Consider the following 27,939-nt stretch of genomic DNA (forward strand, 5'->3'; position numbering starts at 1 on the left):
AAAAATTCCTTCTGTTCCCGGAAGTAGAAAGGCCGATGTGGGTCTTGGAGAAGAACAGAAAGGATCCAGTCCTACAAGGTGCTGAGCATCCTCACTTCGGGTCAGATTAGGGTGGGGTGTGGACCAGAATGTTCATACCTGGGTGCTGAAAGTCAGGTCTGTCTCTAGGGGCACCCAGGCGACCCCCACCTGCCTCAGCCCCCACCCCCACTCTGTCTCTCACTCCTCTCCCACCCCATTGCACCCCTTCCTCCAAACTCCCTCTGCCGAGAGTTGCAAGCTGAGGGATTACCGGGGGGCTGGTGCAGGGTGGCAGAAGGGGTTGCCCTCCTCCCTCACACTCACTGTGGTAGCAAGAGCTGCACAGAGGAGAGCGACCCAGCAGCCTGCTGCACCTCCCTGCCCAACAAAGTGGAATGTCCTGGCCCCAGCCCCAGTGTGTTCTGTTCCTCTCTGCGGACTTGGACTGGGGCTGGGCGTAGAGATGTAATAGTGTAGTCAATTAACCAGTAAACAAAAGCTTATAGGGAAATGAAATAGACCATGGGTTCCCAAACTGAGGGGCATGTCCCCCGGGGGGGGGGGAGGGTGTGAAGAAATTCCAGGGGGGGGGGTGAGATGACCCAGACCATCCCATCAATTCTCTCCCCCCCCCCCCAAGTTTTGCTGCTATATTTGTTTCTCGTCCCTGGTCAGTTCCTTTTTTTTCCCTCTCAACAAGTTTTGATGCTATTTTTGGGGGGAGAGGAGGGGCGTGAGGGTTTCTCAAAAATCAAAAAGGGGATGTGATGCTGAAAAGTTTGTGAACCACTGCTATAGACTATATCCATTTTTCCCCACCCCCCCTTGCCAGTACATTTTTTAGCAGGCTGGCCTGCAGCTCAGCTCAGTCCTGGCTCATGTGGGACCTACCCCCACTGTGGCTCTTCATTTAAAGTGTACTAGGAGAAGGTGGGCAGGCAGCCTGGCTCAGTCCTGGTTTGCACTGGGTCTGGGACCTACCCCCATTGTAGCTCTGCATTTAAAGTGTATTAGGAGCCAAGCAGGCAGGCAGCCCGGCTCAATTCTGGCTTGTGCCAGGTCCTGGAGCTCAGACCCACCTCTGCCCCGGACAGAGGCTGCTGCCACCCCACGTTGCTGCCTCTGTATCAGAGGCAGCAGCGTGGGGTAGCAGGCAGCCAGTCCACGAGGGGAGCTAGTTTTTAAATTGGCTCCCCTCACGGACCAACTCCAGCCTGGCACCCTTTGCTGCTGCCTGTGATAGAGAGGGAGCAGCATGGTTGTGGCAGGAGGCTCCTTGGGAATGGAGCCAGAATGCACTGGCTTCCGGACTCACCCCCAGGAACTATAGAATAGTCAAGTAACCAATAAGAATTCACGAGGTTAATCGACTATTCAATTAACCGATTTTTAACATTCCCTAGGTGGGTGGGTTTCCCCGCTTCCCTCGACCATTTCAGTGAAGCAGAGCAGCTTGCCTGGGAGATGGCTGTTGGAATGGAGCAAGTTGCTGAGGTCGCTCCACTTCCCATGGTTCCTGCTGCCATGGTAAGTGCTTGGGGGAAGCCCTGCTTCTTCCCCATGCAGGCCCCCAGGTAATCCCCTCACCTTGATACGGAGACTCTGTGAGCTAACCTTGATCTCGTTCATAGGATGGTTGGGGCAGCTGCCGTGGGGCCCTCCAAATCTCGGGGCGTGGGGCGGCCACCCTGAATTGTCCTATGTAAAGGACAGCTCTGCTGAAAGTTATGCCCTTACATCCATTTAGGCATCTAAATAGGTAGCCTCATTTTTCAGGGACATTGAGATGCCTCAGTCCTCACTTAAGTCAGTGAGAGTTCTGCCATTGATTTCAGTAGGAGCAGGGTCAGGCACATAGTGACCATCTCAATGTCCCAATGCAAACAGTTCATAGCTCCTCACTCTTCTGTTTATTTTCTTTGCTGTGTTAAAATCGCAGCATGGAATGAGGGTGCTGCCATGTGAATGTGACAGAAAATGCTGATTGTAGCTTGGGCTATTTTAGGGCATGCTTGTATCAAAAAAAGACCCATGTTGTGATCTGAACAGACTACTGCCAAGCTACTATTTCACGTCCTCAGTGGCTGGCAGTGATGTATCATCTTGTAATACTAAGTCTCCTGCTAGTAATTTTCATTTTTAAATATGGAGTATAAGCCAGTATTGGTGCTGAGCAAGATTTATTTTATGAGGACTGTGCTGCAATTTGCTGTGTTATGAGCTAGGAAGTTGAGCGCATTTAAGATAAAACGTGCAACAAATGCTCATACTCGAGGAGTCACCGTTGTATGCATTCTGTTGAGTAATTATAGAGTACAGAAAAAGATTTGATATAGGAATTGTGGCTTAATTTCCTTCACTCCATTCCATTTTTCCCTGTGGAGGTATAGAGAAATAGGAGGAATAGTTTGTTTTCTAATATGAAAACATAGCCACATTATAGCCTTGCTTTTTATGTTGCTTAACGGGAGAGAATTTTTAGTGGCAACCTCTGTTAATGCTAATGAGAATTATGCACATACGGTCCACCTGCATGAAGATAAGGGAGAAGGATTTTTTTTTAATTCTCTATGCTCCAGAAAATATATTACTCTAAAATGTGCAGTGTGTCACCAGGGAGTAAACTAAAACGTGGGTTAGCATAGTGGTTCCACTAGAACATTCACCTGTAGCTAATGTCTACTGCTGCTCCAACCCCCAAAACAAATATGTCTCCAGTCATTTTAAAATGTGGCTTTTAATCTTTTTATTACAAGAAACAGAACATTTCTTGAGAGTAATAAAAAAGGCCCAATGATAGATTCTGAGATTATAAAACAAAACATACGGATCACTAATGTATAGCTACATGAATGAATTCTAGTAGGTTTTCTTTATACTTGTGATTAATACACTCTTCCATTTAAGGCCATTAGGTATAGTGCTGTAATTGATTTAAACTAAGTGCAGTTAATATTTTTGGTTATAAATTTCAGACATGCTAGTAAGAAATCATATTTTAAAAAAATCCTCCTCCCCAACCATTCTTCATGTAAAGTGACCACAATATCATATTTGCCTCCATCCAAAACAAGTAATGGGTTTTTTTTATGTAGTCAGATTTTGCTCGTTAGTTGTGTGTAAAACCTAGTTGAGATTGGTTGTATGTTATGGATGTACAGTAAGTGCGGTAATAGGAGCTGTTGTGACACATCTTTTGTAAGGGTTTCTATCAAAAGGAAGAAAGTAAAGGGCTATACTTAATCAGTATAAATGTCAGTAGCATATTTTAATAAATTCTTGATTTAGCTTGGACTGTTTGCAATTGCATATTTAAAAGGAATCTGCCATCCCCTTTCGAAGGTATGTGACATTTAAAAGATCTGTAAAGAAGATTGGTTTGACAGCTTCAAATTACATTTGAAAGAGTTTTTTCCTTTCAAAACAGAAAATGAACACTTCCTATTCTAAATGTCACCGCAAAGACATAAACATATTTAATCGAATTATATATTTAATTTATGTAAAGTGTAATTTTTTATTCATGCGAGAGACTTACTTGTTACATTTTAACCATCTCGGAAGCTTAGCAAAGGTAGTGATTTGAAACTACTGAGCTTTCTGAATAAATTATTGTTCTCAAAATCTTTAACAATCAGGGGTTAGGCTTCTTACTGAGCCTCATCAGATATAGATATTTTGTTTTGTTTTCATTAGCAGAGTTCAGAAGTTTATAGTGAAGACATAATTAAGTGAAAAGTATAACTCCTAAGACTGTTTGGTAAGACTGTCATATTTCTTGGACAAAAGTATTTGAATATCTAACCCATACATTGATGTCTTGTGCATAGTATACATCGTGGTGTACTTAGACTTCTGGAAAGGACTAAATTGCTGTAATTAAGCAATGCAGTATGGCTGACAAATTAATAGGTGGTTAATTCTATACCAAGGGACAAGTAAAGGCCACATACATAGGGATGTGAATGACTAGTAGACTATTTGATAAGCAAATGCTTATCGGATAGTTGACACATTAGTCAACCAATCACTTCCCCTTTTTCTGCCTCTATCAAAAAGAGGCAGCAAGGCGAGGGGGAAAGAAAAAGGGTGTGCTTCAAAGCGGCAGTGTCACGTGGAGCCTGCGGCCAGACCGCGGGCTCCACGTGGCGCTGTCGCTTTGAAATGCCGTGTGCAGCCCAGAGTCCCCAGCTGGTCCCGGACTGCATGCAGCATTTAAAAGTGGCAGTGCTGCAATGGAGCCCGGAGTCAGCTGGGACTCCCCCACTGACCCCAGGCTCCATGTGGTGCTGCTGCTTTGAAACACTGCGTGGAGCCTGATGCTGGGCTCCTGGCGGCATTTCAAAGCAGCAGCGCTGCATGGAGCCCGAGCTGACCCTAGGCTCCATGTGGCGCTTCTGTGGGGAGCATGGGGCCAGTGGCGGACTGCTTGAGTCCTCCGCTGTCCTCGTGCTCCCTGCAGTGCTTTCACCTTTGAAGTGTTAGCAACAGCCCCAAGGAGATGCCTTTATCAACTAATAGAATAGTTGATACAAATTGCATCAACTAGGCATACCCAGCTCAAAATTGATCAGAGATCGGAGTGCTTACTTTAATTTGGGTAAAATCCCACAACCTTTAGTCACTTTGTGTGAGAATAGCATTGTCATGGACACAAAGTCGAGAGGCATTGTTGGAGACCTGTAAGACAACTATTGGGCTCGGGTACATATCATTTCCAGGCACTAAATAATCAATGTAGGTGCATTGGTGGCTGTGGCATTTAGCAGGATGGTGTTGCATGCAGGTGTCAGATACAGATCTGTCCTAATTGAAGATTGTGTACTGCTTTTGGGAATTTAGGATCTGGATAGGTATTGAAGACTAATGCTTTCTGTATTTGTTAATTATTTTAAATTTCCTGTAGTAGTTTAGATTCCCTCTAAATTTAAATATCCAACTTAAATCAGCTAACTCCTATATATGAGGGCATGTTGTCATCAAAAGGTTTAGTATTGTCTCCCACTGAAGGCTCGGGGAAACGATAGTGAGTGAGTTGGCTAAAAAAGTTGGAGTTTAAAATTTTTTTATGAAAGCATTTTTTTATAACAAAAATCCTTCTGGTTTTGACCAGCTGTAACTATAATCCAAGCACATGGACTGGTCTAGAAGATCTCCAAGAAACAAAAGAGTAGGGAGGGAAAATTTCCCCTATAATACTCTTGCATGTTTAAATCTGTATTCTGTAGAATTGTTTTACTGCAGATTTATCTCATGTGTGTTACAGGATTAAAAGTATATTTCTCCTGAAATATATAGCAAGAATAAACTTTCAAGTAAAAGATAAAACTCTGACATTTTGTATATTCATTCTCATATTATTAATATAACACGATTGGGTTATGAAGAAAAACCTGGGTCAGCAGGATTTTCAGAGGAAACCCTTATCACTGACATTCAGGAGTCTATCTTAGCTGCTGTATACTTTACTACAAATTGTAAAAGTAGAGTTTGCATTGAAAAATTAAGGTCCTTAAGATGTCTTGGCTCTTTGAAAATACATGTACATTGCATTTCAGAAAGGTACAAGGTTTAAAAGTTATTATCCATCCTGAATGTCCTATGTGGTGAGAGAGGTGAAATCTAAAATTATGGGGGGCAGAGAGAAACAAAACTGTAGGGCAGCTATCATATAGCAAACTACATCTCTCCACCATAGTGCCACATGTGACTTCAGTAGAATCAAGCCAAGGTACTTTAAAGAGATGCCATTCTATCAATCAGCCCCATTATCCCTCTCTATAAATTTTCTGCCAAGACCTCATTAGCCCACTAGATTATATTTAAGAACTTTTGTGCTGAATAGACAAAAGTCCTAAAGTCACAATACCCAATGCACAACAATGAAAAAGGCAGCAGATAAGTATTTTAGTTAATACAGTATATTAAAATCTCTGTGTTCCAATGGGAATCTGGTACCACATAAGACTTAGCTTACTTTTGCAAGCATCTTGCAGGAGTGTGAAATAGCTGAGGGCAAGAGTGTAAAACGAGCAAAAACATTGCAGGTTTGATAAGTGGAGTTTGACATTTCAGTGCTCAACAGTTCTTCTAGGCCCAATGTCCAAACTGCATCTGAGTCTCCTGATACAGATATAAATTACTCCACTGAGTCTACATTCCAAACTGTAGCCACTTTTTTTGTTTACATGGGACTTGAGTGGATAAAGTAACGAAACATGTAACATTTTTGAAAATTAATGTTCCAAAGAATGTTAAAAAGTATACCATTCAAATTCATAGAAAATATACCAGAAGGAGCATTCCCGCCTTGCTCCTGAAAGTGTGACTTGCTGAACTAATACTTTGCCCACCAATTTTCCCAACAACATTATCTTATCTCATTGCGGAGACCAGGGCTACTCAACACATGTCCAGTGGGTGCAGTTTGGATTTACATGGGGCTCAACTCGCGGCTCGTAGGTGGGAGCCAAAACAAAAAAGTAGTCAATATAATGGTCTTCTGTTGATATGTGTTTTAGTAGTTAAATTCCTGGACTGTCATTGCTCATTAAAAGTGCGGTCATATGGGTGGAAATCGGGTAAATATCGCATTTTATTAATATCAGCAGAACTGACTTAAATGAGGCCTAGGTGTTGTGTAATCTTACCTTAATCTTTGTATTCATGCCCGTCAGTGTGAAAGAATCTGTTTGCATATATTTGCATATATATTTGTGTGTATATGCAACCATATGTAAGTTGCAGCCCTCGGCATGTGCGGTGAGTATCATTGTGGCCCCTGGAGCTTCCAAAGTTGAGTAGCCCTGGCTAAAACCAAAAAAGGACTGTGGGTGTCTGCGATAGCAGCAGGAGGGCGGTCTCCTCATACAGAGTCTTCCATGTTTGCAGCAGCGTACTTAATTTCCAGTCCAAAAGGTGAGCTCATGGTCCTTTTGGTTAATATTTGTGAAGAGCTTTGATAACAAAACCCACTATATAAATACGAAGTCCTATTGTTTCATTGCCATTATTCAGTTAGTAACTGTAGTGTCTAGAATAGTTAATTCTAATCAGGCAGGGGACTGGGCAAGCTAAAGAGCCAGTTAGTCCATCTGCTCAAGTCTGATAAGAAAGGCACAGGAAGGAGTAGTGTAGGTAAGGGGAGCCGGGAGCCTTGAGTCAGAGAGCTCTCCTGGAGGGGAGACCTTGTCAGTTTGGGCTTTGGGAAAAGGGCTGAGGATACAGGGAACTCTGCACACAACTGTAAAGTTGTTTGGTGCAGGGGCCTGAAATTAACGGCATGGTCTGAGAAGTCTGAGCGTGTTTCTGTGGGCAAGCAGGAGCAGAGCAGATTGTGTACTGCTAGATGGTCCAGCCAACGTTTGCTTTTGGTGATGTGAACTGGACCTCAGTTGTGTGTGTGTAATTGGCTTGGCAATGGTATGGTGTGGTGTGTGCAGCAGAGCATTCCAGTGTGTATTGCCTCATGTGTGCATGTCTGCTAGTTACCATGGGCCTGTTACAGTGCCTGGGGAAACCAATGGGAACCTTTCAGTTGGCTTCAGCAGGCTGTGGATCAAGTCCAGGATTCAGTCCCCAGGCACTATAGTATTGCTGCCCAAACTTTCTTAAATGCCTTGGTACAAATTTTAGTTAGGTGTTGTGGTTCAAATGGACACATGTAGTTGTGTTGGCATAATAGCAGTTTTGTGGAAGTCAAATGAATTATGTCTCTTTCACTGATTTAGGTGACTGTGCCTCTGAGTACAAAATCACAGTTAAGAATTATAGTATGGACTGGGCCATAATGTTTATGAAGCGCTATCTAATCTTTGGATAATTAATCTCAAATTTGAAAGCTGTACCCTGTGAATTCAGAGCGCTGTACGAAATCACTTGAGATTGGCCTAACTTTGACCCCACTTAAGTCAGTGGGAGTTGTTAGGATTTTCAGAGAGGTTATTAATAAAATATATTAGAATAATAATTAGTCATTTTTACAAAGGTGATGCGAGAGTATAATATACATTAAGTTTAAGAGCAAATTAACAGAAAAGTGCACCATATTTAAGATACCCCCATTTTGTTTATTTTCATGGGGAAAATCCTGCAATTTTCCATTTTAACTGACAAGTTCATTAAAATGTTTGTCAGGTTTTTCACTTTTGCTGTTTTTCTGCTGGGCTTGGGTACAACTGAGCCCAAAGGAGTCTCAAAATGTGTGTGTGCATGTGTGTTTAGTGTTCTGTATATAATCTTATATACCTATAATTGAAAAACAACTAGACAGAATTTTTTTTTTTTTTTACTGCAGGTTTTCCATAAACATTCTTTCCTATACCAGGACTCCTGCATGTTGAGTTTTTGCTGGTGGCAGGTGGTGGTGGGGGGTGTATTTTTCTAAAGAGTTTTCTAAACCTCTGAACGCATAGAGGAAAACTGATAATGAAGTGGCAATAGGACCTTAAATGCAGTATTGCAGATGTGGCTGCATATGAACGCGGAAAGAATTAGTTCTTCAAGTGCTGGGCCCTGTATCTATACCAAATGGTGAGCATATGTGCCAGAGCCAGAGGTTTTCAGGAGCAGTGTCTGTGGATCCTACATTGCCATGTGCTCTAGCTGGTATTATAAGAGGCTGTGTGGAGCCATGTGCCCTCAGTTCCTTCTTATTGCTTCTCGTTTTATGCTTGTAGTCTCTATGACTGTCCATTATACACAGTCTGCTTTATCATTGTGGTAAACCTACAAGTAGTCAGTTAGTATAGATAGTTGCCCCTTCAGGGGCCTCCCCTTAGTGAGTTGGGGGATCATGCTTAAAATTGCTCCTTGTGGCCTTGCTCCTTCTCTGTAAGAGATGAGCCGACTCATTGTTTTTATTATGTGGGCAAGGCACACCTTGCATCATGCTGCGATTATCTGCAAGCCCTTTCCTTTGAGGACCCAGGAAGCCTGCCTCCTGTGCACTGAAGTGAGTGAAGTGGCCCTCCAGCCTCGAATGGAGTCTGATGGTAGACTGGGTTCCGGAAGTGCCCTGCCCTTCACTAGCAGCGGGTGCGCCACTCTCGGACTCCCACCCAGCTTCTGTGGCTCTGCGGAGACATAAGAAAGTGGCAGAGGAGATCCAGAATCACTCTTGCAAATGCTGAGTTGAGTTCAGTCAGGGGAGACGTTGTGCAGTGACCCTGTCATGCCATCCCCACCTCATTAAGACGGTTCCAGGCTAAGTAACAGACACACTGGCACCAGGGGTCTCTGTGATGATCCAAAGGCACGGTAACCCACTGGTACGAGCCCCTCAGCTGCAGCAGGATTTACCAGGCTTTGTTCAAAGCACTCCTCCTCAGTTTGGCAAGCAATGGAATGCACCCTGGGCACTGGGATGGATGGAAATACTGGTTCCTGTTGCTCACCTAAAACTGGCATACCCACGCTTGCTGCTTCTCACAGCTCCATGGTCTCCTACATTGCTGGATTCAACATGCCTCCTCCGCTAAGACCTGCCTCCACTGGTTGTGGCTCTGCCCACACTGACTGCTCCTCCACGTCAGACATGGGGGGCTTCTCAGCAGAGGAACCATCCTTTTCCCATGGCTCCCAGCACAGTTTGGATTTCTGAGCACAACTGTCTCAACTTCATGTACTACACTGTGGTCCCACTGTGGTGGTACCCACATCCTTAGGGCCCCAGTGCCACTAGAACCAGACCTCATAGAAGCAATGGCCTGCTAGGGATCCTTATCACTGGCCCTACCTGCCATTGATGGCCTCACACCATCCCACCTGAGCTCCTCTGTTGGAACTGGTTGGCTTGAACCCGCAGCTCGACCCAGTACAACCAGTCCCTAAAGCAGCCTCCTCCTCTCTGGATGAGGCCCTCATCCCTTTGACCTGATGGTCATTGTTAGTACTAGGAGTTGCTGCAGAAGGTGGCCAGTTCATTCATCTCCTGGTCTTCCATCCTAAGCTGCATGACACTCCCCTGGGCAGTGTGGCCTCTTATAGTCTTTGTGGCCTCTTATAGTCTTGCCTGGAGCACATGGTGATCTAGGACGGCATCGCAAGTCAACGGACATGGCTGCTGAACACTTACAGCAAATGGCATGCATGCACTCCTGCGTTTGAAATACATGTAGGGTCCACAGATCTTGAAAACCCTCCAGTTACAGGTGAGTAACCACCTCTTCTCAAGCTTTTGGCTGAATAAGAGAGAATTGTTACAAGCCACCTTGGTTCTTATTGTTTCTGATGAATAATGAATGAAATCAGACTGCACTCTTTGAAAATCTATGTAGCTGTTTTGACAACAGAAATACTCCATTTAAAAAAATAACTATTATGAGGAATTAATGAAAAATGAATAGTTTAATTGTCTTCCGTTAACCAATTTTCACATTTTTTTAATATAAGGCCTCATAGAGTGATATTTGCATACTGGGATGTTAGATATAGTGCTATTGAATAGTTATGTAACTGCATGGACTCTTATCAGTTATATGGCTATTCAGTAGACCCTGGGGTTGGGGGTGGCAGCCAGTGCGCTCCAGCCCCACTCCTGGGAAATCCCCTGCTATGCTGTGCCGCTGCCTCTGTATCAGAGGCAGCAGTGCGGGGTGGCAGGCAGGAGCTGGTCTGTGAGGGGAGTGGGTTTAAAAACCAAGGCAGCAGCGCAGGGTTGCAGCAGTCCTGGTTGGGGGTGGGAGTGGGGATCCAAGCTCCCCACAGACAGACGCTGGTCTGGCAGCAGTTCCCACTCCCAGGAGCGGAGCAGCGTCTGTCTGCAGGAGCTCGGACGTCCCATGGACAGGGGCTGCTGCTACAGACCAGCCTATCTCTGTGGCAAGCCCAGGCTGCCACAGTCAGAGGCTGCTTTGAGGCAACCTTCTCCCCCCCCCAACCCCCACGGCTGCCTTTGATAGAGGCACCAGCATAGGGAGGGGTAGGCAGCACTGCGTAGGCTGTGCTAGGGGGAACTGGCTCTGTAAGAGGCAACAAAGGGGAGGGGTTGGCAGGTCCATGGAGCTGGCACGCATGGAGAGCCAAAAGCCAACTTCCCGCGCATATCGGCTCCAGTCTGCCACTTCACCCTCCATGCTACTGCCGCTCTATCAAAGGCAGCAGCGTGGGGGTGGGGGATGCAGGTGGATCATGGGGAGCCTACATAAAGCCAGAGGCAGCAAAAGGGGGAGTGCATGTAATCGATAAAATTAACTGATAAGCCAAGGATTATTGGTTAATCATGTATTGGACTACACATTGGTATCCCTAATTTGCAATTGCATGCTTGCGCACATGCACGCACGCACACACACACACACACACACACACACACAGTAACAAAACTAACAGGAATTTTCCCCTGGTGTTAATATTTGTGAGGTAGCCTGGCCTACACTGTTCTTTGTAAAGAGCTTTGAAGACAATAGCACTGTATTAGTGCTAAGTATCACCATAATTATTACAGTGGTGCAGCAGACCATATGAACACAGGCAACTTCTGTTTGGTTGCATAGTAACAGTGGTATCACATAGCTGGTAACACATAAACTAATTTATCTGAATAGGTATGCACTGTGCCGCTTGGACTGTGGGGATGGAGCAAGGAATAGTCCTCAGACTATTATTTTTATTTTTTAAGGGCTTCATTGCCCTCAAAGTCATGAAGGGCTTGAATTGAGCTATGAAAGGATTTTACTCCTTCAGGGTATGTCTACACTACCACCCTAGTTCGAACTAGGGTGGTTAATGTAGTCATACGAACTTGCAAATGAAGCCCGGGATTTGAATTTCCCGGGCTTCATTTGCATGTTGCCAGGCGCCGCCATTTTTAAATGTCCGCTAGTGCAGACTCCGTGCCTGCGGCTACACGTGGCACGAACTAGATAGTTCGGAATAGTCTTCCTATTCCGAACATCTAGTTCGTGCCGCGTGTAGCCGCGGGCATGGAGTCCGCACTAGCAGACATTTAAAAATGGCGGCGCCCGGCAACATGCAAATGAAGCCCGGAAAATTCAAATCCCGGGCTTCATTTGCAAGTTCGTATGACTACATTAACCACCCTAGTTCGAACTAGGGTGGTAGTGTAGACATACTCTCAGATCCTTATTATCAAAGTGTATTGAGTGCTGGACACAGGAGTAAGCCTGAGCAGGGCTTAATTAAAAACCTTATGGACCTAAATGGATTATGTTATATGGATTTTTAGAAGCATTAGAATCAAGGGCTTCTGGCATCATTGCGTTCTGTGATCAGTTCCCCTCGGTTGCCATGTAAAGATCTGTGGTTAAGACTGAGAAAGTGAACATCAGTAGAAAAAAGGATCTGTAGAAAGACAGGCCCCTCACTCCCACTCCAGCAGTGTGATTAACTTGTGCTGGCCAGAGATGCAGATGTCAAAGGTCATGTTTTAACCTAGATGCCTCTAGCATTGAAGTCCATAACTTGACATTTTGATTGTAGAGTGACCATATCTTCTCAAAGGCTATGTCTAGACTGCAGGTTTCTTTCGAAAGAGGCTCTTTCGAAAGCATCTTTCGAAAGAGCCTCTTTCGAAAGATCGCGTCTAGACTGCAGGCGGATCTTTCGAAAGAGCAATCCGCTTTTTCGAAAGAGAGCACCCAGCGAGTCTGGATGCTCTCTTTTGAAGAAGCCCTATATACATTGAAGAACGCCTTCCTTCGAAAGAGGAACTTTCGAAAGAAGGCGTTCTTCCTCGTGAAACGAGGTTTACCGCCATCGAAAGAAAAGCCGCGTTCTTTCGAAATAATTTCAAAAGAACGCGGCTTGAGTCTGGACGCAGGGGAAGTTTTTTCGGGAAAAGGCTACTTTTCCCGAAAAAACCCCTGAGTCTGGACACGGCCAAAGGGGAAATAGGACACTGTACAGGGTTGGCCTGAAGGCCCCTCTTTCCTGCCACCTGCCCGAGGGCCCCCCTCTTCCCTCTGCATGCAGGAATGGCCCAAGCCTGCTCTGTTGCTCACCCAGGGTCAGCTCAAGGCCCTCCTCTACTCTGCATGGCCCAGGCCCCTTACTGCCTACCCACACTGCGCTGGCCCAACCCCAGCCACTCTCCGAAGCCCTCCTTCTTGTGCAGGACTGGTGTTGCTGCTCTCTCCTTCTTCCCCCTGCACATTTCTCCACACCCAGCTAGGGGTTGCATCCCACTTTTCTGGCAAAACTGTGCATGTGTACAGTTCGCTCTTGCTAGCTGACAATCAGTTGACAAGCAAATGGGACAAATGCTCAGTTTTGCCAAAAATCTTTGGGAGGGCCAGTGCAGGGCTTAAGAAAGGGACTGTCCCAGCCCAAATGGGACATGTGGTCACCTGAGGTTAGTGTCTCCCTACGTGTCTGTAAAATATACATGCATACGTTGTTGTAACTTTGCAAATCACAGAGGCGTTAACCAATTTCACTTGGCGTTGTCATGCATGCACACACCCCAGCTGTGTACACAGTCCGATACACTCAGCTGATTAAAAACAAGCAAGTACCATAGGCACAATGGTATGACAATGGAGCTGTGAATTTACTCTGCAAAGCTTGATTCTCTCATTGGGTTTGGGAGGGGGCAGGAAGGGGAAAGGAGTTGTGCTTGAGTTTCCTCCTGTTCCTTATAGTACTTTTTTTGCTAGCAGCCTAACAACAGGTGATTTACTCAGCCTTTGAAATGTTTTACTTAGTCACTGGTTTCTAAAATCCCTTTGCTGCCATCAGTAGCACATAAAGGAGGTTGGGGTGAGCCTCAGGGAGCCTTGACTCATTCCTTCTGAAATCAACAGTGTTGGACAGGTTGTGATATGGCTCACGGGAGATACAAAGAAGAGAATGAATCCACCCATCTACCCAGCATTGCAGATCTCTAAGTGTTCTGCCCCTGCCTGCATTAATCTTCCTGTCTCACTGTTGCAGTATATTGAATCCACTCCACAGGTGCCAGGGTCCCCTGTCAATTAAAGAGGCTGAGTACCCCCTATGGAAGATTCGACTTAGCAGGGTATGTGAGGGACATGTACACTGATCGTGGCCCAGGTTGTAGGAGGGTGAGTTTCACAGAGGTGGCCTGGTCTTTAGGATATATAAAGGCAGCTGTGAAAGATTTGTTCCTGCTTGTCTTTCACCTTACGTGTACCAGGAGTATTAATTAATTAATTCTTGTCTTCCCGTTTTTGCTGAAGAATCGGAGAACTAGAATAGAAGCTTTCTCAGACCTTAGCTGATGGGACAGGGTTTTCAAATCTAACATAGAATTATTAGATAAATTCAGAGATGAGGTTAGGCATTAGATAACATGTTGGTTGACTCCAACCTAAGCAAGGCCTTTCTCCAAGTTTAGATGTAAATTAGTTTTAGGGTCAGTTTTAATGTGGTTGCTAATCTTAACCTCTCTACTAACCTGGCAAACCTAAAAAGAACTTTTGTCCTGATCTTGAGTTTGCCAGGAGTTTATCATCTAGAATAACACGGGTTTATTAATGCTTATAGTGCGTTTCATTTGTAAATCTCAAAGCATTTTACAAAGGAAAGGAGGTGGTATTATCTCCATTTTACGGGGGTGGAGGGAGGGAAACAAAATGACTTGTTCTGGGTCACACAGCAAGTTAGTGGCAGGGCTGAGTATAAGAATTCAGGCATCTTTGGCTAGTCCCTGTCCCTCACACCTTTCTGCTGTCCTTGTGAAGGCCTGGTATTTTAATGTGAAAATAATCAGAAAAATAACTTTGAAGGGGTAAAAAATATTTACGCCTTTTATAAGTCCGTAATGAAACAACAAAAAAGGCATATGTGGACATTCTTTTGTAAGTTACTTTTTAATATGAAATCTTTTTTTTTTTAAAGTCCCAGAGGTAGTACAGCCATTTCAGAAGGAAGTAGAGAGCAGAGCAGGAATTGTAAATAGCCATGGTCTTCTACCACTTTGGGGATTTATATCCTTTTACATAGTCCACTCTATAAAGAAGCAACCAGGGAGCTTTGTGATCTGCTGTTTGCACAGAGTCTATAAAAGGTGGTGACATGACAGTTGTGAACAGTCACGAGAGTATGGAAACACTGCATAACATTTAAAACTACCTTTATTCTGTAGCCTGTAGTTCCTGAGATTAAGTCAGATAGATACAAAGGTTTGAAAATCACCAGGAGCAACATAAAGCCTAACTTTAGCATATCTTAAATGTGCATTGCCATGACAAAGGGATCATCTTGCCTTGTTTACTCCAATCTTTATGCCTTTTCCACAGGCTTAAAAATATTTACAAACTTCCAACCAATGTCTTGCTTTAGAGTCTAGCCCTGCATTGCACATCCAGAATCTACTGTTTAAGTCAGTGAGAAGGCCTTGCGAGTGGCCCTCCTTCATCTCAGTGGACTGCAAGATTGTCATAACCAATACAGGCTCCTGGGATAGAGTAATTTTGTTGCTTGGGTACCTAAATTTGTGGGGTGTGCTGATTGAGCTGCACGTTGATTGGATGCAGAGTTAGCATGCAGCTCTCTCAATGTTGTGTGCAATCAGTATGCACCTCACTTCACATGCCCTTGGCTTTAAGTTCATGTCACTTTTGTAATATCGATAGGAAAAAAAGATGCAGTCAAAAACCAGCAGAATCTGGCAACCCTGTGCGTGGGCAGTGCTAAGCAAAATGTCTTTGGACCACACATAGAACTTTGATGGGCCACATACAACCCTCGGGCCACAGATTGCTCACCGCCGATTTAAGCCTATTAAGAGTCCTGGGTGCACAAAGTTGCGTGATTATGCCCTTATGGAAATAAAAACTATTTTATTATCAAATAGCAATCAGCAAAATGCTACTGTAACATCCATTGTATAGTCAGCTGTTAGACTTGAATGCAGGACATCTGCATCTAAAAGCATGAGTCTTTGCTTCTTGAAACTAAAAGGCTAGCTTTTTAACTAATTCCTTTTTGTATTTGCATGATTTGGCTATGACCTAAGAGCTGTAATGTGTGTGTTTGCTTTAGGGGCTAGCAAGACTGGCACTTGGTAAACAGTGTCCTGAGAGGACCAGAATTGTCTTTTCCTATTTGACACTTCATATTTTTTTCATTTACGATGAACAATTTTGCTGTTGTGTTTTCAAAGACTCATTTGACATGTGAGGATTAAAAAAACAAAAGCCAACCCTCGACCTTGTTTCAGGTTGTCAGCCAAGCCTAAGAGAGGTGGAACTTGCTTCTCATCCTAACCTTTGACTGTAAATATTCACCTCTAATCCTAGCCATGCCACCTTCTGTATGTGTGCATGTGTGCCCTGGAGAATCTGCATCCTTGAGGCCGGTCTTGGCTGTGGTGTTTGTGTGCAAAGTTCTATCCTTGAGTCCTGTAAGCATCCATGGTGGAATTGCCCTCCTGGAAATAGAGGGTTATAATGGAAACTTCAACTGACCTGTAACTACAGTGCTGTGAGCAGTACAATACTACTATAATGTCATGTGAAATATTGTAACTTCTGATTATGTTGCATGAAAAAAGGTGTTATAATAAACTGACATTTTCCTCTTGGTATTTGGCTATCAACAAGCAATTTTGGTTTGTGGTTTTACTTTTTTAATGGGGTAAGATGAGGGTGGTTTCTATATTTTGCCCAAGGATAAGTTTTTAAAATGAGCAAAATAGAGATTTTAGAAAAAGTGCAGGTCTGCATTTGGGAGAAAGTTAGGGATCAGTTATTAAGTCTGCATCAGAAAACCCTCTCCAAAAGAACCTCCTGCCAATCACTTATACTCTCTCGGAGTGAATCACCTTGAACTTTCCTTTATGGTCAGCTCACTCTATTCTAACATGCTCCAGACATCTCCCTCTCCCTCTCTCTCTCCCTCCCCCTCTCTTCCCCCCCCCCCCCCCCAAATGGCTAGCCTGGCTTAGTCCATTTCCTCTTTGTCTAACTCACAGCTGTGTCTGGGTCAGAGAGAGCCTATGGGATCTAGATGCCAAACTTCTTCACTTATGCCTCTCCAAGAAAGTGTGTCATATAATGACAGTTGATTTCCAGGCCACTGTTGTTCAGCTTCATGGTTGTGGAGCAAAGGAATTATTCCAAGTTCCTAATATAATGTTCCATGTGGCGGATAGCTGTAGCCCTTGTCCATGTGGATTTCTACACTCTGTTCCCCAGTCCCACACCAACCCACTCCCTTATCTAAGATTCACTATCAGTCCCTCACCCTCACCTGTGTTACATGCAATTTACTCTACATTTCAGTTGTATACAGTATTTACATGTACTGTGTAATTTCAGAGAAACATTTTTATTTCCAAGAGAATTGTGTGTTTAGACACTAACACTGCCCATCCCCTATTACAACTACAGGTGTGTTTGAAGTAGTTCAAACAATGCCGATTACACTACACATTCCTTCCTGTATGCTACATGCAGTGTAATATATGTGAGTGCTGTTAAATGCATTGCCTCATTTCATTGCGCATTTGCAAAGAAAGTGCAGTTTTATTGAACATTAAGATTGAATTCTTAACTGACTAATCAATTTCAGTAGTAAGTTAAAATGCCTAGTATTAATGGACAACTGCAACCATTAATCAGGGTTAAGGTAGATTAACCATTGTCTGCATTTATGCTAATAGTACTTTCCATGGATTTATGGAATTAAAGAGTGCAAATCGTATTTTTTAAAACATTTGGTAACACTTTAGCTTTGCTCTTATTGTTTACTCCATCCACTCTTGCATGCCTGGTTGGAAATGCAAAGCTAACTGACATTTTCATAGCGATAACTCAGCCTCACTACTTCTCCCCACCCATTCTCCCCCTTTGATTTCATGTCAAAAGACATAGAAAGGGTTAATTTGTTCTAGTATTTGACTGCTTAATTTGATCTTGTGTGTGACTAAACCAAGACAAATAGAGTGTTTTAAATGAAACTATTTAACAATCTCTGGCAGCTCCAGAAATCGGAAGGCATTAGAAAAATACAATTAAAGGAGTTTGGGTAGATGTAAATAAGAAACACACTTCAAAATTCACCAGCCAAATGCATTTTGCTTTTCAGTGTTTTATCACTGTAATTGGTTTTAAACCAATGAAGCAACATTTCTGTTGATTTAAAAAAAAAAAAAAAAAGTCTCTCAGACTGCAAGATCTGTATGGTTTTGTGAGAGCATGTTTCCTGGTAAGTGTATTGGGGAATTTTTAAAGCTGAAGTCTAGATTTTCTAATTTTTTGTACATATTTTCAATGATTTGATTACCATAGGTTAGCCCTGTATTCTGGGTAGCTCATCAGGATGTCTAATAGCTGGATCATATTGATTGTCCTTCATTTAATCATGTCTGGTATTTTCATTTATCAAAGCCAAAATACATGTAATTAACTCTGAAATGATATAGCTCACTATGAAGTGATTTTGGTATTGCCACAGAGATAACTCAGTGTAGATTATGCTAATATGAAACGCAAGTTGAAATTAAATTAATAGTATCATGTCCATCAAGGGTAATAATTAAAAAACTAAAAGTGAACTACTGTAGAGAAAAATAGTTTATAATGGCAAAAAAATCTTTTATCACTAGGCTTTTTATTATTACATTTCAGGGTTTGCTGCCTCCTGAGCCTTTCCCATGACCAGTACCTAGTTAATGGCAACAGGATTTTTGAGCGTTTTTTGGGAAAACCCTGTAACCTTTAAAAGACTTTATGTCCAACCCCTCCATTTCTCTGTGTAAGGCTGGAATAGCTATCTGGAGGAGCCGAGTTCTTTGTTTTTTAGGGGGTTTATCATCTGCACTCTGATCAACTACTGTGCTTCTTCAAGAAAGGGTAGAAAAAATCCAAACTCCCATTTTCTGCCTTCATGTATCTTTTTGATTCAGGGACCTGCAGGTGCTAGTGACCAGTGGTTGATTAGCCTGAGTTAGGATTTCAAGATAAGTGGCTGCTTCATTGCAAGGGCACAGAGGTCTGGTCTACACTTAAAAATTAAATTGACCTAGCTAGGTTGCTCAGGGCTCACAAAAAACCTTGCTAGTTTTGATTATCTTACAGGCAATAGAAAAAGAGAAGAAATAAAATTTCATAATCACTGCACAGAATTTCCAGCATTCTCAATTTCAATGCTTCCATGGTGACATAAATTAAAAATTATTATTCTTTGAGTTAGTTTGCTTACTCCTACTGGAACAGGAGTGTTATTACTGTGTCAATAGTGCTAGATCACAGTCACCTCAAATTTCCTTCCTTAGGCATTTTGTCATCAGACATTAATATTTGCAACAACACCAAATTATCTTGTAATTTTAACACAGGCATCAGGGAAAAATAAATGTTTCTTTGCTAGATGACCATAAATAAATAGATCACAAATAAAGAGCTGTTACTTTTATTATGCAAAATAATGACTGTGTAGCTGTTAATGGAATTTTGTGGATACTATGATAGTTATACTTTTGCAAGCTTATGGAATAGCTCCCCCATCATGCTATTTTGACAGCTCTCTATAATAATGAGGGAGAGTGATGTGCCTAACAAGGTCTCAGAGAAAAGATATCTTGTTTGCATTTCAGAACTTGTAATTCAATATGTTTTGCAGTGGAAAAATAACATGGGAATAATGCCTTCCATCTTGGTCTACCGTTACATCTATTAAACATATGCATAGTATGCTGCTGCTTCAACTGACTCAATAGGACTCATCTCAGAGAATGATCTCACTCTGATCCCATTGAGTAGGAACTCATTTGCAGTTTTTGAGAAGCTGTTTCTGTTGCTGTGCATGGCTTTGTACTCCATTAGCCTGTATCACAGTTCCTGTTGTATCAGATTGTGTTCCACTCTATTTTATACTAAAGCTGTCATGCGAACTTAAATATAGCAGGTGCTACTTGTCCATTCTATAATAACTTTGTCTTACTCCGTGGATCTTAAAATGTATTATGCCTCTTTGCAAGGAAAGGGTACAACCTAAAGAATCTCAGCTATGTCTTCCTTCATCTGTATTCCCACCCTGATGATGGGTGGTGCATGGAAAGTGCCAGTTTAGTGTATGATCTTTTACTGAAATATAGAGCCTATGATATTTGTAAATGATCTATGCATATGTATGAAACAATGACTGTTTGAAGAATGCATTAGTACCCTGTATAATGCAGTCAAAACAGTAAACACAGTGTAATCTGTTTGGATTTCCATAGCCATAAGCAGCTGGAGGTGTTTGCAAAAAGTGGAGTAACCAGAAGTTAAATATTAGACCTCTCATAGGAGGAGTAAAATAATAACACAGGAGGTGTCCGCCGGGGGTCAGCCTGTAGGAAAAGGCCTAAATTCTTAGTTCCAGCACTTGAGCATTATGGGACATAGGCCCCTTGCTTCTACGCTAGAGGAGCTCTGAATTGGTTTCAAGTCCAAGTCTAGTAGCCAAGTGTTTCCTGCTCCCTCGCAGGGCCTCCACCTGTCTGCTGCTCCGCCTTCCCCATGTGGACACCGCTCAGGGCACATGTACACTGAAAGGTCAGTTTTTAAGTTATTTTAGATCATCTTACAGCCACTGCAGTAATTCCTGGGGTGGTTCACATCCACACTGTGCTCCTTCTCTCTGTGGTATGTGACCTCCATGCAGCTGCCCGCTCTCCACCAGGAGCATGGCAGCTGACTGGGCTCTCAGCTCCCTACCTAGAGCCAAGAGGGCTTCTGGGCTTCCAGGGAGGAGTGAGAGCCTGTCAGCCGACGGTCAGGGCAGTGAGTCCCTTATGACCGGCTGAAGTTCTTTTAAATTGTGCTTGGTTCTGTTACAGCAACTGAAGGAGTCAGGTTAAAGCTTAAACAGTTACTATTTTATTGTTACAGGGTAAACTTAGTTGTTAAATGCTACTGCTGTGTTACAGATAACACAGCCACTACAAAGGAAATTACACTAAGAAGTTACTTACAGGTACCATGAAACCCTTTTGGTTCTCTGAGCTCTTATTAAATGCATGCAAAATAGACACATAGCAGGTATATATTCTCACCCCTGTGTTCCAGACTTGGCGTGGCCAGCGTCTTTCTCTCAATCCCTCGGGAAGAAGTAGGGCGAGGTTGGGCGTCCCACAGACCTCGGGAGACAATCAATACCTGCCAGCAGGTGTAGATGATTGGAGCTCAAATGGGGTGGGCTGTTGAACCTCTTTTTATACCCCTTGGGTCATGTAGGCTTCTTCCTGATTTCAAGTGGCCAATTAGGAAAAATGGCTTTGAACACCAAGTTTCCCATGAAGGGTGCAAAGCATAATTTACACCTGGGAAAATGCAGACAATGGGCACCTCTTGTATGTGATGGGCGAAGATTCCTCTCCTGGGACAGTGCAGGCGTGTCAATTACTGGTACTAGCCATCAGGGCGACGGGAGGCCCCGGGTCGTCAGCTAGCCCATTTACTGTCTGGTTTCTGTTTATGGTAGAGTCAGGGACAGGCAGCACACCTGCGTTCCCAGGGCATCAAAGGCTGACTGCCTTTCTCTTGCTCTCTGGGGGGGGGAGAGAGGGAACAAGATGGGGTTCGTGGAAAACCAAGATGGGGTTTGTGTCTGGCTACAGAGCCCCGGAAGCATCCTGGCAGGAGCCGGCGCCAGCATCCAGGGCAGCATCCTGGTTCAGAACAGGATCCCAGTGTAACCACCACCAAGGCGGATTTGAACCTGGGACCTCTGGAGTTGACTCTAGGAGCCTCTACCCCCTGAGCTAAAAGCCAGCTGGCTCCCAGCCCATGTTGTAGAGGTCTCTTGATATTAACTGTTGTAGTGGTCTAGGTACCACTTGCAGTACTCAGTAACCACACTAGGTGTGTGGGTTACGCCAGCACCAGGGGAGCAGCCCAGCTGGGAGTGAGGAGCTGGGAGCCTATGCTGGAGCCAGGACCTTGAGGGTAGTCTGGCTCAGAGTTGGGACCTGGAACCTGCAGGAGCCCGATTTGAAGTGGAGAGCCTGGGCAGCAGCCCTGCGTTGCACTAACCATAGCCCAAACAACAATCCATAGCCCTTCACCACCATCCTTGGGTGAAAGCCTGAGTTGTTTAGCTTTCTTGTCAAATGCATGGCTCCTGCATGGAACCATGAACTCAACAACGATAGCCAAAAGCCAATGTAAGGCACCTGCAGTGCCTAGACAGACACGGTGTAGCCCTTACTACACCAACACAAGCCCTACATCTCTCATGGAGGTAGTAGGGCACTTATATCACCAGGGGCTAGGCAGCAGTGTGTACACTGACATAATTCAGTCAACATATGTTGCCTTAATGTCAAACTAACTTCGTAGTGTAGACCAGAGCTGAGACTGTTGCAGCCCAGTTGCTGGGGTAACCGTTGGCAAGAGACCGCACAGATGGACAAAAACTTGGTTAAGGATGTGTGTGAGGCTCTGCCATACACCTTATTGCCTTGTGAGTAGTGGGAAATCTTGGCATACAGAGGACGCTTATTAAGTTTGCAGATGACACCGAACTGGGAGGGGTTGCGCGTGCTTTGGAGGAGAGGGTCCAAATTCAAAATGGTCTGGACAAACTAGAGAAATGGTCTGAGGTAAACAGGATGGGCTACATCTAGACTACATCCCTTTTTCGTAAAAGGGATGTAAATTAGACGTATTGCAATTGCTAATGAAGTGGGGATTTAAATCTCCCCTGCTTCATTAGCATAAAAATGGCTGACGCTTTTTTTCCGCACGGAGCTTTGTCGGAAAAAAGCGCCAGTCGAGACACTGATCTTGAGGAAAATAAAGCCTTTTCCGAAAGATCCCTTATCCCTCTATGAAATAAGGGGGAAATTGGAGGAGAAATTGGAGAGGGTCAAGAGCTGAGCAACAAGAATGATTAAAAGTCTAGAAGATATGACCTATGAGGGAAGACTGAAAGAACTGGGTTTGTTTAGTTTGGAAAAGAGAAGACTGAGAGGGGACATGATAGCAGTTTTCAAGTACCTAAAAAAGCGTTATAAGGAGGAGGGAGAAAAATTGTTCTCCTTGGCCTCTGAAGATAGGATAAAAAGCAATAAGCATAAATTGCAGCAGGGAGGTTTAGGTTGGACATTAAGAAAAACTTGCTAACCGTCAGGATGGTTAAACACTGGAATAAATTGCCTATGGGGATTGTGGAATCTCCATCATTGGAGATATTTAAAAGGAGGTTAGATAAACATCTGTCAGGGATGATTTAGATGGCACTTGGTCCTGCAGTGAGAACAGAGGACGGGACTTGATGACTTCTCAAGGTCCTTTCCAGTCCTAGTATTCTATGATTCTTAATGGGTCAGTTGTGCCCTCTGGTGTGTATTAGGATCTGTAGCCACAACATTCTCTTTGCAGCTGAATTACCTAGCTCTTATTTAACTTGTTAAACACTGGGGCTACGTCTAGACTGGCATGATTTTCTGGAAATGCTATTAACGGAAAAGTTTTCCGTTAAAAGCATTTTCGGAAAAGAGCGTCTAGATTGGCATGGATGCTTTTCCGCAAAAGCACTTTTTGCGAAAAAGCATCCGTGGCCAATCTAGATGCGCTTTTGCGCAAAAAAGCCCCGATCGTCATTTTCGCGATTGGGACTTTTTTGCGCAAAACAAATCTCAACTGTCTATACTGGCCCTTTTGCGCAAAAGTTTTGCGCAAAAGGGACTTTTGCCTGAATGGGAGCAGCATAGTATTTCCGCAAGAAGCACTGATTTCTTACAGTAGGAAGTCAGCACTTTTGCGGAAATTCAAGCGGCCAGTGTAGACAGCTGGCAAGTTTTTCCAGAAAAGCGGCTGATTTTCCGGAAAAACTGGCCAGTCTAGACACAGCCTGGGATTTTTAACATGGGTAGATTCCAAGAGGGAATAAGGGACTGGGTAACTATGCAAGTACTTATGACCCTTTGTGGCAGAAAGTATGCTCAGTCCTGTTTAAAGTGAGAGTCAAAGATGAGGGGGTTTGTCAAAGGGCATTTAGTGATTTTTAGAACCCCTTCATATAAAGGCAGGAAACCTGGGCAGGTGCAGAAGTGCTGAGCACATTGAAGAGGGGCATCCACCAGCTCCTCGAACTCTTCCACCTGAAGCCTCAGGTTATAGGCTATCATGCTCAACCAGGGACAGTTGGATGAAACCCCATGGGTTCCACAGGTACAAGGGCTCCAGCCATTGTTCCTGCGGCAGCTACCAAACTGGTTTGTTCCATGACTGCAAATGATGTGTGGGCCTCCTGTCTTCCACAGAATGTGAGCAGTGGTCTGCAGGCTTGTAGGGATTTGGTCATGGATGGGTTTAGTCCAGGATTCACTAGACTTTTTCCAACCTCAAACTGATTTGCATTCTTAGGTAGGACACAGTTCCTACAGAGACAAGATCTGCAACTCTTGATGGGTGTGAACATTCTGTATTGACAAAGAGTGTTAGGAAACATACGCCCTTTGTCCTCACTTGATGCATGGTAGAAGCAGCAGTCCTGACTTCTGAAAAATTCTATCTTCCCTCTTCTAGTTAGGTGTGTTTCTTGGCCTGTGTCTACATTTGCACTTGACTGACAAAACTATTGTTGTTCACAGGTGCTTAACCCTCCCCTTCCCTCCCTCCCTCCCTTCCTCTCTCCCGTGAACAGTTTTGCCCCAGCACGTGATAATGTGATCATTACTTTGTCTGCAGGAATGCTTTCCTGCTGACAAAGTGAAACCCCTCCTAGAGGTATTTTGTCAGCAAAAATACCAAGTGTGTTCACACTGAGGGTGTGTCTAGACTACTGAGTTTTGTCAACAAAAGTGGACTTTTGTTGACTAAACTATACCTGCATCTACACTACTGCCGAGTGCTGTCGACATAACGTCGACAGCACTCGGCCGTTTTGTCGACGGTGGTAAACCTCATTCTACGGGGAATAATACCTTTTGTCGACAGAGTTCTGTCGGCAGAAGGTGTTATTGCATCTACACTGTCCTTTTTATTGCACCTACACTCTCATGTCGACAAAGCGGCTTGCTTTGTCCACAGAACTGGATGTAGTCTAGATGCTCTTTGTCAACAGTATCTGTCAACAAAGCCTCTGTTGACAAAAGCCTGTAGTCTAGACATACCCACACTGACCTTTAAAGACAGGACTGTGTCCACACGGCTTTGTTGCTGAAAGCTGCATAGTATAAGACATACCCTTAGTGTGTCTTGTGAATTCCACTGCTTCTGAGACACAGCTGTGCTGGGGAATACATGTTTGTATCAGTTAGGTAGCAATCTGAGCCATATGTCTGAGGGCCAGGAGGGGCCCGAGGCCGGCTGCAGCAGCTGGTGCCCTAGGCGGGGCGGCACAATCGGCGCTCCTGCCTGCACGGCCGTCAATGGCCGTGACGTTATCATCGGGCGCCCGGGCTAGCGGCGCCCTAGGCAACTTCCTAGCTCACCTAGGCTCACGGGCTGCCGGTGCTGACGGCACATTGGATACCCAGGTATGGAATGCTGTTTTTGACAATCATCTGAATTAAGTTTTTTACATTTTTGTGTGTGTTGTTGTGTATCCCCCACTTCTTGTTTTTAAAGCCAGCATTTATTCTTTGCTAATCCTCAGAAGCAGCCCAAGAAATGACATTTATGCATATTTCATAATGTGATTTTTGTAGGCATACGGAGCAAACAAATCAATTTCTCAGCAGCATGCTGTTTAAAAGAAACAGCAACAACCTGTGGGATAAGTTGCAGAAGCTGTTAAAATTAATTATAAATGGCAGAAGATATAACATAAAGAGGGGGAAGCACTAATGTGCGAAGAATAATAAACATTCAGTAGATGAAAAGGAACTTTCTGTCATCTGCTTATTTAAACTTCATATATTTATAAGTTTCATAACATGTTAAAATAACGTATAGCTTGCTAGCAACATTAAGTTTACCATTTTATTTTCGTATTCTAACAGCTTGGTCTAATCTCAAATACCAGGATTGCCTAGTCCAGTTTTAGAGTTAGTTTTTCAGTATGTTCATGTATACAAGATTCTCATGGGGTGGTAGCTGTGTTAGTCTGTATCTAAAAAAACAAGAGTCCTGTAGTACCTGAGGGTATGTCTACACTACCACCCTAGTTCGAACTAGGGTGGTAATGTAGTCAACCAGAGTTGCAAATGAAGCCCGGGATTTGAATTTCCCGGGCTTCATTTGCATGTTGCCGGGCGCTGCCATTTTTAAATGTCTGCTAGTTTGGACTCCGTGCCCCGCGGCAACACGTGGCACGAACTAGGTAGTTCGGACTAGGCTTCCTATTCCGAACTACCGTTACTCTTCGGGCTTCATTTGCAACTCCGGTTGACTACATTACCACCCTAGTTCGAACTAGGGTGGTAGTATAGACATACTCTTAGAGATTAACAAATTTTATATATATATATATATATATATATATATATACTTTTTTTTTAAATGGTTTCCAAATATTACTCTTAATAGGCCTTAATTTTGTCTCCGCTACACCTGTGTACATCAGAAGTAACTTCATTGGAGTCAATTTGATTACACCAGAATAGGATAGAGGAGAATCAGGTCAGTCTATTGGGGTTTTGTCTTGCAAGGTCTCAGAGGATAAATATGTGGTTTACATTTAAGAATTTGTAATTCAATGTTTAATTGCAATAGGGCCCTCCCTCATTTTTAGTCCATGTGCACATTGTTTTGGCCAGAGCAGCTCATTTTTGCCAACAAACTAAGTTTATCCTATAATTCTTTGAAAAATGAAGCTGTGTGGAACAGCTACATATATATGTTAGCTGAGGTGCAATTTGCTATTTATGGGATAACGTCAAGGACTGTTGTACTAGCATTATTTGTAATACTCTCTTGATTTAGCTGGAAGTGTGTCTCCTTTCCCTTTTGGTTTTGTTTTATGCATTTGATACATATTCTTGGTTTTTATCCCTGTTTCTAATTGAACATGACATTAAATTAACATGATTTAGTAATTAATGATATTTTGCATATGTCTATAATGAAAGGTTGCAAAGGATCCCAGAGCATTTCAGAAGCTCTCTGTGTGCTGCAGCATGTAAATACGGCCTCATCTCAGTGGGGGCAGCAAATGTCTGGCATAGTGCAAAATAAATTGTTCCCAGTTACCCATGGGCAAATCCATCCTATTTAAAAAAACAAATGAAAAAAAAGCATGAAAGGGTCTTTAATATTCATATAGAGCAGGCTGGACCACAGATATTAAAGTTTCATTGTGAAGACATTCCTCCCCACCGTGCAGACACATGCAGCAAACGTCCATTTCTGTTTTTCGGGAATGATGGGAATAAAAGGCAGTGTTGTGCTTACTGGGATTTGAACATGTGGTTTTAGATGCCCTAGGTACTGCAAACTTGACTGTGTTACGTTACCTATCTCACTAGCTTTTTATTATCTACTTCCTTGTTGAAGCATCCACAATGTTGTGATTACTGTGCTGGGAATAAGGTTGCCTTGGGGAAGCAGGTGGAAGACAAAGGGATAGGGTCAGGCTGTTTCTGTGTTCAGATCATCTTTTGCTTCAGATATACTTCAGTGTTCCTAGGATCATCACTATTGATGGCCACGTTCTAAGGCTTTTTATACAGCCGCTCCCTGGCTTACGGCCACCTCCACTTACGACCATCCGCACTTATGACCAAAGCGGTCGTAAATGCGGATCCGAGTTATGAACGGCGATTCACGCTTACAAACAGCGCGGTTGCCATGTAATTCTATGGGATCCGAGTTACGAACAGTTTGAGTTACAGACCAAGTGTTGGTCTATAACTCGTTTGTAACTCGGAGAGTGGCTGTAGAAGGAAAAAGCTACCTTCTTTACCCTTCTTGTCATCTTCCTCCACTACCTCTCCTCTAGAAGATGTTTTGAAAGGTCCATTAACTTTCAGTGCAGTCTTTTGATCATGCTTTCCTGTGAAGAGACACATAAGTGCAGACTTGTGCCTGTTTGGAGCCCCATCAAGACATAGTTTTGGGA

At 43.6% G+C, this 27,939-nt stretch overlaps 1 protein-coding gene across 4 annotated transcripts in view; it reads left to right on the forward strand.

Annotated features, from left to right (window-relative positions):
• Positions 1-27,939, forward strand: part of CTBP2 (C-terminal binding protein 2) — a 267,057-nt gene that overhangs the window by 37,212 nt on the left and 201,906 nt on the right. Inside the window, exon 2 of one of the 4 annotated variants that reach the window (XM_014580066.3) lies at positions 1,425-1,548. The exons of the other annotated variants lie outside the window; for them this stretch is intronic. The gene's annotated coding sequence lies outside the window, so the exon portion shown is untranslated. The remainder of the gene's footprint in view (positions 1-1,424; positions 1,549-27,939) is intronic. 4 annotated transcript variants of the gene reach the window in all.

The sequence above is a fragment of the Pelodiscus sinensis genome, chromosome 8 (assembly GCF_049634645.1).
Source record: "Pelodiscus sinensis isolate JC-2024 chromosome 8, ASM4963464v1, whole genome shotgun sequence".
NCBI classification, from domain to species: Eukaryota; Metazoa; Chordata; order Testudines; family Trionychidae; genus Pelodiscus; species Pelodiscus sinensis.